Source organism: Schistocerca gregaria, chromosome 3 (genome assembly GCF_023897955.1).
Source record: "Schistocerca gregaria isolate iqSchGreg1 chromosome 3, iqSchGreg1.2, whole genome shotgun sequence".
Classification (NCBI taxonomy): domain Eukaryota; kingdom Metazoa; phylum Arthropoda; class Insecta; order Orthoptera; family Acrididae; genus Schistocerca; species Schistocerca gregaria.
Window position 1 is genome coordinate 831,899,100 of NC_064922.1, and position 15,817 is coordinate 831,914,916.

Here is a 15,817-nt window from a genome sequence, read left to right on the forward strand (position 1 = left end):
TTTCAAGCTGAATTATATGCCCAAGGCATTTACGATTTCCGCGTGGTTACTGATCTGCAAATATCAAGATACATTGTTCAAAATTCATGTAATAATAAATGTAATTAAAAATCTTCTCATTGATTACAAATTTTCATTCTCCACAACTCTTTTGCTTCATGAATTTCTTGATGCTCTTTGTTTCTTCACAAAAATGCTTCACATACAACAGCACTTAATGGTAGTTATGATTTCGTCTGTGAACCTCACAGAAAGAATCACCACACGATTAAAAATTTCAAAACACAAATAAAACTACAGAAAAGCATTTAGTCTCACATACTTCATAGATTGTCAGTCCTCCTAGCTGCAATCAACGCCATCACCATAACATGATCTCGCACTATTCATTAGATTAGATTAGATTGACTTTCATTCCAATTATCCGTAATGAGGCGGTCCTCCACGATGTAGAACATCTCAGAAAAACAACAATACATGACAAATATTTACAACTAAAACAAATAAGCTACTTTTCCATTCCACAGGTCCCAAGTGGAATGATCGTCGTTTTTTAATGAACACTATATGAAAGAGTCATTTTACAAACGCTAATGCACTGAATTTAAAATAAAAAAGTTTTATTTGTTTATTTTTAAGGTAATGAAGATGTAATACAACTACTATAATACTTATTTACAATGAACACATTACTGCACTGAAATGCTGTAGAAGTTTGATTGTACTTACACACACGCACACACATATTTGCAACGAACATATTACGCCAATGAAATTGTGCAGAAGTGATATTGTATATAGGAGTTGGCCCTTAAGCTTCTCTTAAACTGAATTTCATTGGTTGTTAAGCTATTTATGGCTGCTGGCACTTTATTCAAAATGTGTGTTCCTGAATAATGCGCACCTTTTTGTACAAGACTAAGTGACTTTAAATCCTTCTGAAGATTATTCGTATTTCTAGTATTGGTTCCATGAGTTGAGCTGTTGGTTCGAAAAAGTAATATATTTTAATGACAAATTTCATTAAGGAATAAATATATTGGGAAGGAGTAGTTAGTATCCCTAGTTCCCTAAACAGGCTTCTGCAGGATGTTCTTGAGTTCACAGCACATATAACTCTTACTGCACGTTTTTGTGCCCAGAAATCTTTAGCTTGGCTTGATGAATTACCCCAAAAAATTATCCCATATGACATCATGGAATGAAAGTAAGCATAGTATGCCAGCTTTCTCATTTTTATATCCAGTATGTCTTTCACAATTTTCATTGCAAATAAAGATTTGCTAAGATGCTTCAGCAGTTCTGTGGTGTGCTCCTCCCAACTGAATTTATTATCAAGCTGTAATCCAAAAATTAAACACTGTCCACTTCTTCTATCTGCTTGTAATCGTATGTTTGGCATATACTGATGGTACACCCCTTACAAGTTCTGAGTTGCATGTAGTGTGTTTTTTCAACGTTTAGTGACAAAGAATTGGCTAGGAACCAGTGATTAATATACAGAAATATTTTATTAGCTGCTCTTTCTAAGACTACACTTGATTTGCTATTTAATGGAATGCTTGTATCATCGGCAAACAAAACGAATTTCTCATCTGGTAACGTTACTGATGGAAGGTCATTGATATACTCAAGAAAAAGTAAGGGCCCCAAAATGGAACCTTGTACGACCCCACATGTAATTAGTTCCCAGTTGGATGATGCCTGATAGCTTCACACATGTCTCTTTCCTAATAACACCCTTTGTTTCCAGCGAGAGATATAACATTAGAACCATTTTGCAGCATTTCTCGTAACACTATAATATTCTAATTTACTTAAAAGGATATTGTGTTTTACACAATCAACTACCTTTGACAGATCACAAAATATACCAGTTGACTTAATTTTTTGACGAATTCATGAAGCCCAATTTCACTGTAAGTGTAGATAGCATTCTCAATATCAGAACCCTTTAGAAATCCCAACTGTGACTCTGACAGTATGTTATTAGTTATAATGCCGATTGTACATTACTTTTGCAAATTTTTTTGAGAATGCTGGAAACAGTGAAATTGGACGAAAATGTGAAGCTATTTCTTTATCTCCCTTCTTAAACAGTGGGTTAACTTCAGCATATTTCAACCATTGAGGAAATATTCCATTGAAAACCGACTGGTTATTCAGACAGCTTAATATATTACTTAGTTCAGAATCGCATTCTTTAATTAACTTCATTGATACTTCATCATACCCACTAGATGTTTTTGATTTTAAAGATTTTATGATGGACATTATTTCTGCTGGGGTAGTGAGGGTGGAATTCATATTACAGAAGTTACTTGAAATGTCTGGTCTGAGCTATTCCATAGCAGCATCTACCAAACCTGACAAGCACATCTTATTCTTCCACTAAGCTCAGGATTACAGACGAGCAACTCTTATCAAAAAGTGGAAAAAAGGTTTGTCCTTCATACAGAAGCTGACACTATTCCCCCTTTATTCCTTTCCCCAACAATACTTGGCAACATACTTTCCTGTATCAGCAAAATGTAAAACTCATGGTCATGGTCAAATTTCATTCAAGTGCGGGAATAGATCTCATAAAATATCATTAATTCCATGTTTTCCTATGTCATGGATTCGATGATTCCTAACAACCTCAATTCATCGTTTATTAAATCATATTTCAACTCCAGTATAAGATTGGATGTCATATAGCTTGTTCAGCTACTGCCCTACTGTGTCGAAAGAACAACAGCGAAAAATTTATCTTGCAAGAGCCCATACCAGGGGAATATGATTGATTCCCTTCTGATTACATCACTGCAACATATTAGTAACCAGAACCACAATATACCAACATTATCTTCATGTCAAGGGAATCAATTGAACACATGAAGTCAATTGCTACACCATCTTGCAAACAATAATTTCTGCAATATTCATATAGTACAGATAGACAGTCACCACATTATATCATTGATGTTCTAGTCAGAAGACCTTCCAAATACCAAGTTTCCTTCTTAATACAATTCAGATAATGTCAAATTAATAACTTACCATTTAATTACATTTCACATCCAGATTTTTCCAGCTAACAGCTTTTCAAAGATACCAATCTTTTCTGAATCTCTTTACTACACGCCAGTGAGTAAGAGATATCTACTGACACAGGATAGAGAAAGTATCTCTAGCAGTACCGAAAACAGAAACACAATGAAAAAATACTGCCAATAGCTTGAATAATATTTACTCGCCATAGACATACACCCAAAAGAGTTGTATGTTGTATGTTCCAGGACGTTCAGAAAACTCCGCAGAACAATGCCAAAACACAAAAAATAATTTTCTCTGCATTTCAGATTCCTCCCAACCACTATCCACGCAATTTCATATTTGTTACGAAGTACAAACATCTCATTCGCAATTTATTGCTAGACTGTACGAATTCAACCCTCACTCACAACAGGCTTCGGCACATGAGCAACTGAGATCTCATAAGAAATTGAATGCAATGGTTTGAACTCATTCCCTAATCGCCCATTTATCAATACTCTACTTCTAAATAGAATCATTGCTCTTCACAAATCACTGCACCAGAAGTGAAGTTCATCACTGTGTGGTGCACAGACAGAAATCATACCCTAAAATTTGTCATCAACTTTGGCATAATCACAAATTTTGCAGAAAGCCTATTACCTTGTCAAAAAAACTTAAATATCGAAACAACTCTTCATTCCACATTTTTTTTTTCAAATAACTGCTCTTTTCACCTTTATCTCCAGTAATGGAAGAGTAAGCCATAAACCTACACCTTCACACCCTTGAAATACCAACTCACTTGACATAGACGTCTGGATACTCATATCCAGAACACATGAGAAAATGATTCCATTATCATTTGAGGCATTGGACTTAGTAAAGTATTTGTGTTTTTGTGTGTCAAACTGAGCAAAGGTTCTCTCTTATCTTCAAAATTCAGCATGTTCACTGCTTCATAGAGCAACACGACTATAAAGACTGTATAGAAACAGGTTTTAAATAACATATAGTCAAAGAATCCAGCATAGTTGCTAACATCAGAAATACAAAAATTTTCCAGAATCAGAAAACCATGCTACACTCTGTCTTCTGCTATGGCAGGCTAACACACAGACGAAAACAAATGTCTAAACATCTCAGAAGATTTGCAGTTCCTACCTTCGAACGGATTTGCATAGCAAATTCACAAAATATGAATTCAATTTTATGAACAGCATGTCAGCTGGGTGAGAGTGAGAGTGAGAAAGAAAATTGCCCTAACAAAGCACAAAGATGAATACAACTTGGTGTGTATCGGTACACCTGAAACTTCTAAACGGATAAGAATTGCAATAGGACAGTGTCTGTAATTTACAGTGCCTGTAACATACAGATACTGCCCTACCATATTTCATGCCAAGGCAAGGCATTGTAACTACCAAAACAACGTCTCTCCTTGTTTGAGAATCATATGACTTGTAAGTGACTACATATTAAAGTCTGTATTGATCCTGGAGGCATTCTCGGATGGGTTAGGTGATCAAGGCGCTGCTCGTGTAAAGTGGTAAATATAGATCTGAGTCCCAGTCTGGTACAATTTTTAATATATTACTAGTAAATAGTATGGCCGTTGTACAATCATATTCAACATTTGTGAATGCGTTTCAAAAGATAACAATTTACTGTGGTCAAAATCAGACATGCTTCCATGACTTACATTTCAAAATTGAAATAACCATAGATATGATGCTTGCTCTACATTTCATAATGAGATGCATGGAATGGCTTATCTTCATGACCTGAATCCACCTGACCACCAGATAAACTATGACAGTGACCTTCAACAACACCTTCAAATAACTTAACCACCATTTTAGACACCTCTCGCTTAATTCTTCCTCTAATTTTCTTCTTTCCACGTTAATTTAGATCTGATCTTCCTTAAACCTGAATAATGACGTCACCTCTTTAGATTCACCAACACCCACAGGTACAGTATCACTGGAACTCCGCTGAGCCCTTACAACCAACTGTGCAACAGAAATTGCGAAGTCATCAGCCTCCTTAGCGCATTGGTTAATTTTTCTTCAGTAATTTCGGATATCGCCTTTACTGAACTATCTTTCAATTTCTCAAAATTCTTTCTAAACTCTGCAGTAATGTAGCATCGTTTATAGGTTGTTTTTGAACTTAAGCAATAACTTCCTGACTGGGAATCACCTCAAATCTCTATGATATGTCAGTCTTATTCTTCTAACTTCCCTCCTTTAAAAATTAAAAAAACCAGTTTGTCACCAACAGCTTTCTAAAACCATTTAGTTAACAGGATAAGAAACACCACTGCTCAAACTGCCTTCAGAGTACCATAGAATAGCTGAAGAATTAGAAATTCCAGCAAGGAATGCATGACTTTAAAAATACTTCATGTCTCTTCAACACTATGTATCTCAGATCTACACTTCATGTTACGAAAATCGGTGAAAGGAAAAAAAGTGTACTGCAAATAAATTTCTACGTTCAAAACCATTGTTCTCACGCACCAAAAAATATTAACCACATAGCCATTAAGGAATTCAATAAGAAAATGGAGCAAGTTCGCCTAAAGACCACACCTAAAGATCACTGATTGAATGTGGTAGTTCGATATACTTTTCCAAAGGAAGTTCTAATGAAGAAAAATAGTCCAGTACGCAATAAATTATTTAGTTATACTTCCAGCAACTGTTTCGTTCCATATGTGAATCTTATGACTACAGGCTAGTGAGATATGAGGGACCAGTACACAGTTCTGCTGGGAGAAATATAGTACCAGTGACGGAAAATTATGTTGTATAAAATTGTAAAATTCAGTCAACGTAGTTATATGTAACTAGCGTGTATTCAGAATTTTTGTTCTAGAGGGTAACGTTTAATCTATGTTAAAATTGTTTGCAGCGAAAGACAGTCCCATTCTGACTGCAGAAAATTGGAATCGCATTGTATGACATTTTCTCATTTGTTAATATTAGTCTGTTTTATTAGAATTTGATTGTGTTTTAGTGGTTGTTTGGTCTCGAATAAAGAAATTTAATTTAGCTTGTATAGATGTGGTAGAACAATACTGAAAATGGCGAAAAAGAGCAAAAAAGTAAATAACGTTATGAAGTGAACAAATAACGAACTTGTCAGCTGCAGGCGAGTATGACAAATTATAGTGATTCAAATTTCAGACTTGCTGTTAGGTGACACACAGGATGTTGCATCAGACTTAAAACTGCCTTTCAGAGTGCTGAAAAATATTGGTTTCAAGTTATGGTGACCCTTGATTCATATAAAAAATAATGAAGTGTGCTGATGATAAGATTACTTAGTTTGTAAAGTAAACTATGGAAATGTAAGTGTCCAGATACATATAGTTTTAAAGTATTAGCAGATAGCATGGTAATATTTCATCTTAAGAACTACACACAGACATGAAAAATTTCATTCTGTTTCTAAGTATTCTTCATATAACATTATTAACTCAATATTTTATAAATAGTTAAAAAACTAGTCAAAAATTTCCGTCATCACAATTAAATTCTGAAAGCAATAATACACACATCGATTAAAATCTCGAAGTTGTTTTTTCTAGTTTTAGTTGTCGCTCTGACACAAATGGAACATTGGCGGATAGACGTTTCTACTGATCACTGCCAGTTCATGATGAGTCTGTAGGCCACACCAGATGATGCAGAAGGCTTTCCGGGGCAGCTGCATGATGGCGACACAAGGTGCCTACGTCTTGGCTGTGGCCATATGGCCGAAGTTTGATATTGGCAAGCATGCACTAGCTATGAGACACAGACAGTTATTACGCTCAGAAATAAAGTCCTGGTGGTCTCTGAGCCTCTCAATAAAGTTTTTCACGTTTCACACTGAAGTCTGTCTCGTGCACTGGGAGAATGCCTCTCCTAGTGCATATAAAATATATTACGCATGTGTCCTTATGCCTGACTGGACAGACTGGATTTTTCGTCTGTGAAATCGAATTATTTGCTAACACCTTTGTTGATGTGGTGCAGCAATCTGTTATCCGACTCTGGAAGACATACATAGTCCCAAAGAAAGCATATTTTAGAAAGTATTCGTGTATTACTTGTGATATATGCCTCTCTTGTGGATAGTACTAGCTGTTCTTCAAAAAGTAACAGGATATTTGTAATCCCCCATTTTATATTATGCCAGATCACGGGATTTTTTGGGTGTTATTTTGCTAAACATATTTGAAATGTATTTGTCGGAACTATCAACATAAGATATGTAATCTGTTGTAAGATGTCAAAAATGCTACAAGTATTTGGTAGTATCGGAAATTATTCATTTTGTACAAAAATGGATTATATAATTTGTATTGAATTTGACAATAAGAACGGAATAAAGTACAACATAGTTTGAGAAGTATTAAATACTGCTTTCGGGTAGTCTGCTGTAACTAAAACGAAGGTCTATGAGTGGTACATGCGTTTCGAAAATGGTCTCGAATTCATTGAAGACAACAATTTCCTTGGGCATTCCAGCTCATTAACTGATGAAATTGTGGAAAAATTGAAATAAATTGTTAGCGAATCACAGAGAAATTGAAGCTGTTATTGGGACATCAGCTGGCTCATCCCATAAAATAAATACTTGCTAATACTTTAAGGAAAGGAAAGACTAATCACAAATAAGGTGACATGCATACAGGATGTAAAAGATTCCTTTTTACAAGGTACGAGAGTGGTTTAGGGGAAGCCGGAGCGATAAAATATGATGCGAGTTACTTGTGGCCCATGAAGTCGGGAATCGAACTGAAACTGGACAACAAAAGCCACTTAAGTTACAGCACATATATACCGCGAGAGGTCTTTAATACCTTCTTGCCCTCTTGTGCCACCAGCTTTCGTTAATATTTATAAGTTAAACTTTCCTATGACGGAAATAAAGACAAAAAACTTTTGAGTATGTTATGCTAAAAGTATTTATGCTCCCAATGGTATGTAAAATTAGCCCTTACAAGCATAGTAGTCTCGTAGTAAGAAGGCCAGGCAAACGGAAGGATTTCATTGTTAATTCTCAGCTGTTAAAATACAAAAACTTGTGATGTAAAATTTCCACAAACTTCAGTTTTAGAGTTTGTAAACAAACGACTAATCCGGTGATTGAGAGGGCGAGAGGACATTAAAAACCTCTTGCGCCACGCATGCGCTGTAGCTTAATTTGCTTTTGTGAGCATATTCAATTTGTTTCCCGGATTCACAGCAGTCTTGTATCAAATCGTTCGTCTCGACTTCCCCTTCACTCCGTCTCTAATGACCTCGATATCGAAGGGAAGCTAAACCCCAATTTTCATTCCCTCTTCTTTTATTAAAGTTAAATTCAAAATTACTTATTTAGATTAATGACTAGCAATCACTGCCATAGTATCTTAGCTCAGGTAATGGTTAAAACTTCACTATGTCTTGGTAACACCCTTAGTTACTCATATATTCTCTCGGAAACTAGTGGCAGTAACGTAAAACTACATACAGATAATTCATTCCTTTGCGGAGTAGAGTTCCTTCCTCCCACCCCTAACCTGACTACTACAGGTTTTCTTCAACAGTGTACCCTGAGTGACAGCTTCTATGCGCTTCTCGCCACTTCACGTAGAACTCCTGGGCTTTTACTTGGTACATCGTACCCTCTGCTGCCCTTATATCTCTCGTCACGCCCCAGATTCTCCAATTCAGCTTTTGACGGCCAGCACCAGTCTTCCATTGATTCATTCCACACCCTTCCAACTCCAGTACCTTGACACACGTTCTTGGCATCTTCAGCATTTCACTGGTTTGTGACACTGCAATACATATGTTCTAACTAAAATTTTTGCCCATTATGTTTCTCGTAAACACGTATCATGTAGTTATTTTATTCTGTAAATCTTTAGATAGTACGTGTTCATTAGAAATGTGATATGTGCTGTATCCTGTAAACATTATTTCGTATTATGATGTTTTTATTCTGGGTTAGTGTCGTTAGGGAAAGTCAGAGAAAGCAATATCGTTCGTGGAGGGTAAAGACTTATGTAGGAGCACTGCCACAAGACGCGAGTGTGACGTCAGAGCTGAGTGCGCAAGGGACTTACTTCATGGTGAGGCGTAAGAGTGAACACACGTAACTGGCGTACACTGTTGGACCTATGCGAAGCGCAGTTGTTATTAACGAGGCACCAAGAGCATGGCGAGTGTGATCAGACGCAAGAGGCTCCAATATCATCAACATATTGCCCCATAATTCGTCACTGCGAATCAAAGTGTGCCCGCAACACGACATGGAAGAATGAGAGCATTTTAGACAACAACGAAGACGACGGCATAACATCTGCAAAGAACTGTAAGGTTATTTTATTTTCTTTCACATTATAAACTTTGTGAGCCATTGTTCAGTGGCATTCTTAGAGAATTTTATTCAACAGTAAATTTTGTACGCAAAAGCTATAGGTACCAGATCTTATCAGTATCCTCAGGCATCGTCACCTACAGAGGATCCTATTCTTTTCCACTCACTGAATATCCCTAGTATCGTCGTTAAGCAGTTAAGAAGAGTATTGTGTGTGTATGAATTCCTAACGGACCAATCTGCTTAGGTCATCGGTCCCTAGACTTACACACTGCTGGAACTAATTTATGCTAAGAACAATACACACACCCATGCGCGAGGGAGGACTAGAGCCTCCGGTTGGAGGGGCCACGCAATCCGTGACATGGTGCCTCAAACGGGGCTGCCACTCCGCGCGCCAGAAGAGTATTAAGACACTATTGTTAAAGTAATTCTGGCAATCTCGAATCAAATAAATAATAAATAACGTTCACTTATTCCATATCTAAGTCTAGTGAAATAACGCTTCTGAGTGCTGCCATGGTTCGCATTTTGGCGTTCTCAATCTGTTGAAAGCCTATAGTTGCTTATCCTAACATGCAAGTTTTCATAGTAATTTCAACCTATTCAAAGTATGTAGCTTCCCATGTACAGGAGTGATCCACGTAAGCAAACGTTTTGTATTATGGCGAAATACGGGAGACAGTTTCACAGAAATGATACAGGATTTGGCTTGAAATTATTAAAAGAAAGGCGTTTTCCGTTGCGACGGAATGTTCTCACGAAATTCCAATTACCAAATTTCTCAAAAAAGTTCAAATGTGTGTGATATCTTATGGGACTTAACTGCTAAGGTCATCAGTACCTAAGCTTACACACTACTTAACCTAAATCGTCCTAAGGACAAACACACACACACCCATGCCCGAGGGAGGACTCGAACTTTCGCCGGGACCAGCGGGACAGTCCATGACTGCAGCGCCTAAGACCGCTCGGCTAATCCCGCTCGGCAACTTCGAGCCAATGGTTTACTTTTTAACTACGAATTTAAATATGTTTTCTGAATTAACATAGCTGAGTTTTAATGATATCTGACAATTGTTTACTCATATTTATTTCGTAACATATTGTTTTGTCAGACGTACATACAAACGGTCAAGTATTCATTGCCGTCCGCATTATTGATCAGATATTGGGCAGTGCCCAATAGCGCTGCAGTTTTCGGAGCTGCTATGATTCCATAATTACTCCAGGTGTCACACAAACTCCTTAGTAAAAACTGCCGTGTACATGTTAACTTTGCTGTCTCCAATTTTCCTGGACACTTGTACAGGGAAAGACTAGGCACGACTGACTCCCCAGAGATACGGCTGAATACTCACCATTTCCACTCCTCCACTAGAGACCATTATAAAAAAAATAATAAAAAATGGTTCAGATGGTTCTGAGCACTATGGGACTTAACATCTGTGGTCATCAGACCCTACAACTTAGAACTACTTAAACCTAACTAACCTAAGGACATCACACACATCCACGCCCGAGGCAGGATTCGAACCTGCGACCGTAGCAATCGCGCGGTTCCGGACTGCGCGCCTAGAACCGTTAGACCACAGCGGCCGGCAGACCATTATCCACGAATTTTCCAAGATAACGGGTATACCTACTCCATAAAAAACAATGCCAGCAAATGAAAACTGTATGCGATTTGTGTTGTGCGAATATATGAAATGAAGAAATAGATTGTTTAATGAATTTCTCTCAGTGCCCTCCCCCCCTCTCCTTCCCCCGAACCATAGACCTTGCTCTGGTTAGGAGGCTTGCGTGCCCCCCCCCCCTCTCCACTTGAACCATGAACCTTGCCGTTGGTGGGGAGGCTAGCGTGCCTCAACGATACAGATAGCCATTCCGTAGCTGCAACCACAACGGAGGGGTATCTGGTGAGAGGCAAGCAAACGTGTGGCTCCTGAAGAGGGGCAGCAGCCTTTTCAGTAGTTTCAGGGGGAAAAGTCTGGATGATTGACTGATCTGGCCGGCCGCGGTGGTCTAACGCTGAGATAAAATTATTCAGCTAGTGAGGGGAGACAAAAATTTAATAGTCATGGTGGACTGGAATTCGATAGTACGAAAAATAAGACAAGAAAAGTAGTAGGTGAATATGGAATGAGGGTAAGAAATGAAAGACGAAGCAGCCTGGTAGAATTTTGCTCAGAGAATAACGCAATCATAGCTAGCACCTGGTTTGAATGACAGAAGAACGTTGTATACGTGGGAAGGCCTGGAGTACTGAATGGTTTCCGATAGATTATATAATGATAAGACAGAGATTTAGAAGCCTGGTTTTAAATTGAAGACGTTTCCAGGAGCAGATGTGGACTCAGACCACAGTCTACTGGTTATGAACTGTAGATTAAAACTCAAGAAACTGTAAAATGGTGTGAATTTAAGGAGATGGGACCTGGATAAACTAAAAGAACCAGAGGTTGTAGAGAGTTTTAGAGAGAGCATTAGGAAATGACTGACAATAATGGGGGAAAGAAATACATTAGAAAAAGAATGGGTAGCTTTGATAGATGAAATAGTGAAGGCAGCAGTGGATCAAGTAAGTAAAAAGACGAGGGCTTGTAGAAATCCTTGAGTAACAGAAGAGATATTGAACTTATCTAATGAAAGGAGAAAATACAAAAATGCAGTAAATGAAGCAGGTACAAAAGGAATATAAACGTCTCAAAAATAAGATCGACAGCAAGTGTAAAATGACTAAGCAGGGATGACTAGAGGACAAATGTAAGAATATAGAGGCATATATCAGTAGGGGTAAGATAGATGCAGCCTATAGGAAAATAGAAGTGACCTTTCGAGAAAAGAGTACCGCTAGTATGAATATCAAGAGGTGAGATAGAAAATCAGAGGAGACACGAGCGTTACACTGCTGATCCATATCTACAGATTAAATCCTCAGTAAAGGAGGCGTTGCAGAGCAAAAGCTTCCTAACACGAGGCAGTTAACAATGAGGTGATCGCGGACTGGAAATCCAACCTTTTGGGACACAGAGCCTTTTGCGCAAGGGATGGGTATGTTAAAGTGATTGGTACATCCAGCGCTCTCCAGGGGCAGTCGTCGACTTCATTTGGCTCGAAAACCACATAGTTTGCTTACGAATATGGTGGCGCATAGAATTCTGTGGCAGCTGTATTAAAACGCACCTTTCGTCCATTTTGCATATGATTCCCCTTTTGTTTGGTCTGCAGTATACGTAAATAAAAACTTCAATATTCATTAAAGTGCTATGAGAGAGAAAGGAACGTTCCATGTCCAATCGCTAAGGGCATCAGCTTATGGAACTTCACATAATCAGGAAAATTTACTAACTTACTCGTTAGCGACGACGTACTTAGGTATACATAACATCGAATATTACGGAAATCCTTTCTATTAATTTAATAACGAAGTCCCACAACCTTCTGGGAAACGGCAAGATGAATGAAAGATAAACATGTGAACGGTGGAATACAAACCGCTCCACATTTCTTCGCTACTCAGCACTACCGTGAACTTCTGCAATGAACGATCTTGTATGTTATGTTACAATTATCTTAAGATTTTAATCCTCATTATGTTGTTAACTGACATCGAATTACAACATTCCCATCAAATACCTCATTATGATGAATCTTCGAAACAGTATACTTTCATAACACGAGTTACATCTCGAAAATAACTAAGCTCGAAAAATATTTAACCATCTATTTAACATTTCCCTTCATTTTATTAAAAAATATACCGATTACGACGTCTTTTAGAGAGATTCTCAGTATGCTGGAGATTAGAAACATCATATATTCATAAGGTGTAAGGTATAACATAAAACCCATCAAATACGGACTTCAACTGAACACGCCAACACCAAAAGGCGTCACGCAAGTTCTACTTATGAAGTAGAGAGCGTTATTGCTTGTTACTGATTACACTTTATATGTCAAATTGTCAAAATATTGTCGTGCTTGCTGTGTGTACCACGTGACAAAATAGCTATTCAACGTCAAATATCAGGAAATGACAAGATAAAACTCGAACAGTTCCACATAAACGGCTTGAATATGTGTTATTTAATGGTCGCTGTCTTGCAGGGGATAATATTCATGTGGTACAATAAATAAAACTCATTAAAAAAAGATCCCGTTATCTTTTGAACCCGATCTCGTGTAACACAGGTGCGAAGATTGTATTCGTCCTTGGTTGCAGTTTGTAGCAAGTGAATTTCCTACATGTATTTACTGCTACCAGTCACTTTAATTTTCTTTATGTTTAACGTAACATATTGCAATGCGTTTCGAGCACGTTCTGGTCATCTTCAGGCGTTTATACATTCAGAAAATTGTTACACTAAAATTAAAGTTCTTAAACTAAATGAATATAGAACTTTGTGTTTGTTGCTCGCTGCTGGTATGACTGTTGTTTGGAGGGAGCGGGACTGTGGTTGTTCATATTCATTATATCTACGTACTCACTCCGCAAGCCTCTGTAGGGAGCGTTATGGAGGCTACTCTGTACCAATATTACTCATTTCCTTTTCTTTTCCGTTTGAAAGTACAGCGAAGAGAAAAAGATTTTCTGCACGCCTCTTACGAGACTTACCTCTCTAATCATACCTTTATGGTCTCTAAGCAAATGTACGTTGGAGGCAGTAGACTGTTCTGCAGTTAGCCTCGGATGTCGGTTCTCTAAATTTTGTCTATAGTGCTCCCCGAAAAGAACGCAGCCTTCTCTCCAGCCATTCCCATTTAAGTTCCCGAAGCATCTCGTGTTGTTCGAACCTACCACTAATAAATGTGCCTCTGACTTGCTTCGGTATCTTCCTTGAATCCTACCTGTTACGGATTCCAAACACTCGATCAGAACTCAACAATGAATCGCACTAGTGACCTGTATACAGCCTCCTTTACAGATGAACCACACTATCCTAAAATTGTTCCAATAAACTGAAGTCGACCATTCAGCGTTTCTACAGTAGTCCTTAGATGCTCAATTCATATATATCGATTTGCAACGTTACATCCAGATACGAGGGGCGTTTGAAAAGTCCGTGCAAAGTTCGAGAGATGGCACCACCGGTGCGTATCGAGGTTATATTTAGTTAGTAGCATCTTCGGAAAGAACGCACACCAAGTTTCAGCCGAATTGGTCCATTTCTTTCTGTTTGGCATTCGAGTGAATGAAAGAAGTCGAGTGATTGACAAAAAATAGACAAAAAAAATTTCATGTAGTGATTGAACATTACTTTATGAGAGTCAAAACGCCTCAGGAGAGTAAAGAGAAGCTTGGTAAATATTACGGTGACTTTGAACCTTCGATTAGAACAGTTTATAAGTGGTTTCAAAATTTTCGGAGTGGCCACATGGGCACAAGTGATGCTGAACATTCTGGACGACCTGTGGAGCTTACGACTCCAGAAATCATTAATAAAATCCATGATATGGTGATGGATGACAGAAGAGGTAAGGTGCGTGAGATTGCTAGTGCTGTGGGCACCTCGAATGAACGAGTGCATAGTATTTTGCACAAACATTTGGACATGAGAAAGCTATCTGCAAGATGGGTTCCGCGATTGCTCACGCTTGAGCAAAAACGGAATTGTGTGAAGTGTGGCAAGGATGGTTTGCAATTGTCCAGGAAGAATCCGCAGGACTTTAAGCGTCGTTTCGTCACTGTGGATGAAACATGAATACATTACTGTACTCCTGAGACCAATCAACAATCTAAACAATGGATTACCAAGGGAAAATCTGCACCAAAAAAGGAGAAGGTCATTACTTCGGCCGAAAAGGTTATGGCGACCCTCTTTTGGGATTCGCAAGAGATAATCCTCGACGACTACCTGGAAAAGGGTAAAACTATTGCAGTTGCATATTAATCACTGTTATTGGACCGTTTGCAAAGCAAGCTGCAAGAAAAACGTCGGCGATTGGACGGCAAAAAAGTCCTTTTTCATCACGACAATGCACCAGCACACATCCCAGCAGTAGTAGTCGCAAAATTACTGGAAATAGGATTCCAACTCGTTTCACATCCCCCCTATTATCCAGACTTGGCTCCCTCGGACTAGTACTCGTTCCGCAATTTCAAAAATTGCTGGCGGGACAAAGATTTTATTCAAATGAGGAGGTGATTGCAGCAACTATTTTGCAGACTAGAACAATTTGTATTATTCGGAAGGGATCAACAATTTAGAACAGCGTTGGTACAGGTACTGTCTAGAAATTTAAAGATTAGAATATACAAAACTATTATTCTACCAGTTATGCTATATGGGTGTGAGACTTGGTCTCTCACTGTGCAAAATGAAAAGCGGTTTCGAGTATTTGAAAACAAAATTTTGAGGAAAATTTTCGGAGCAAAAAGGGATGACATTAGCGGAGAGTAGCGAAAACTACATAACGAAGAGGTTCACGAACT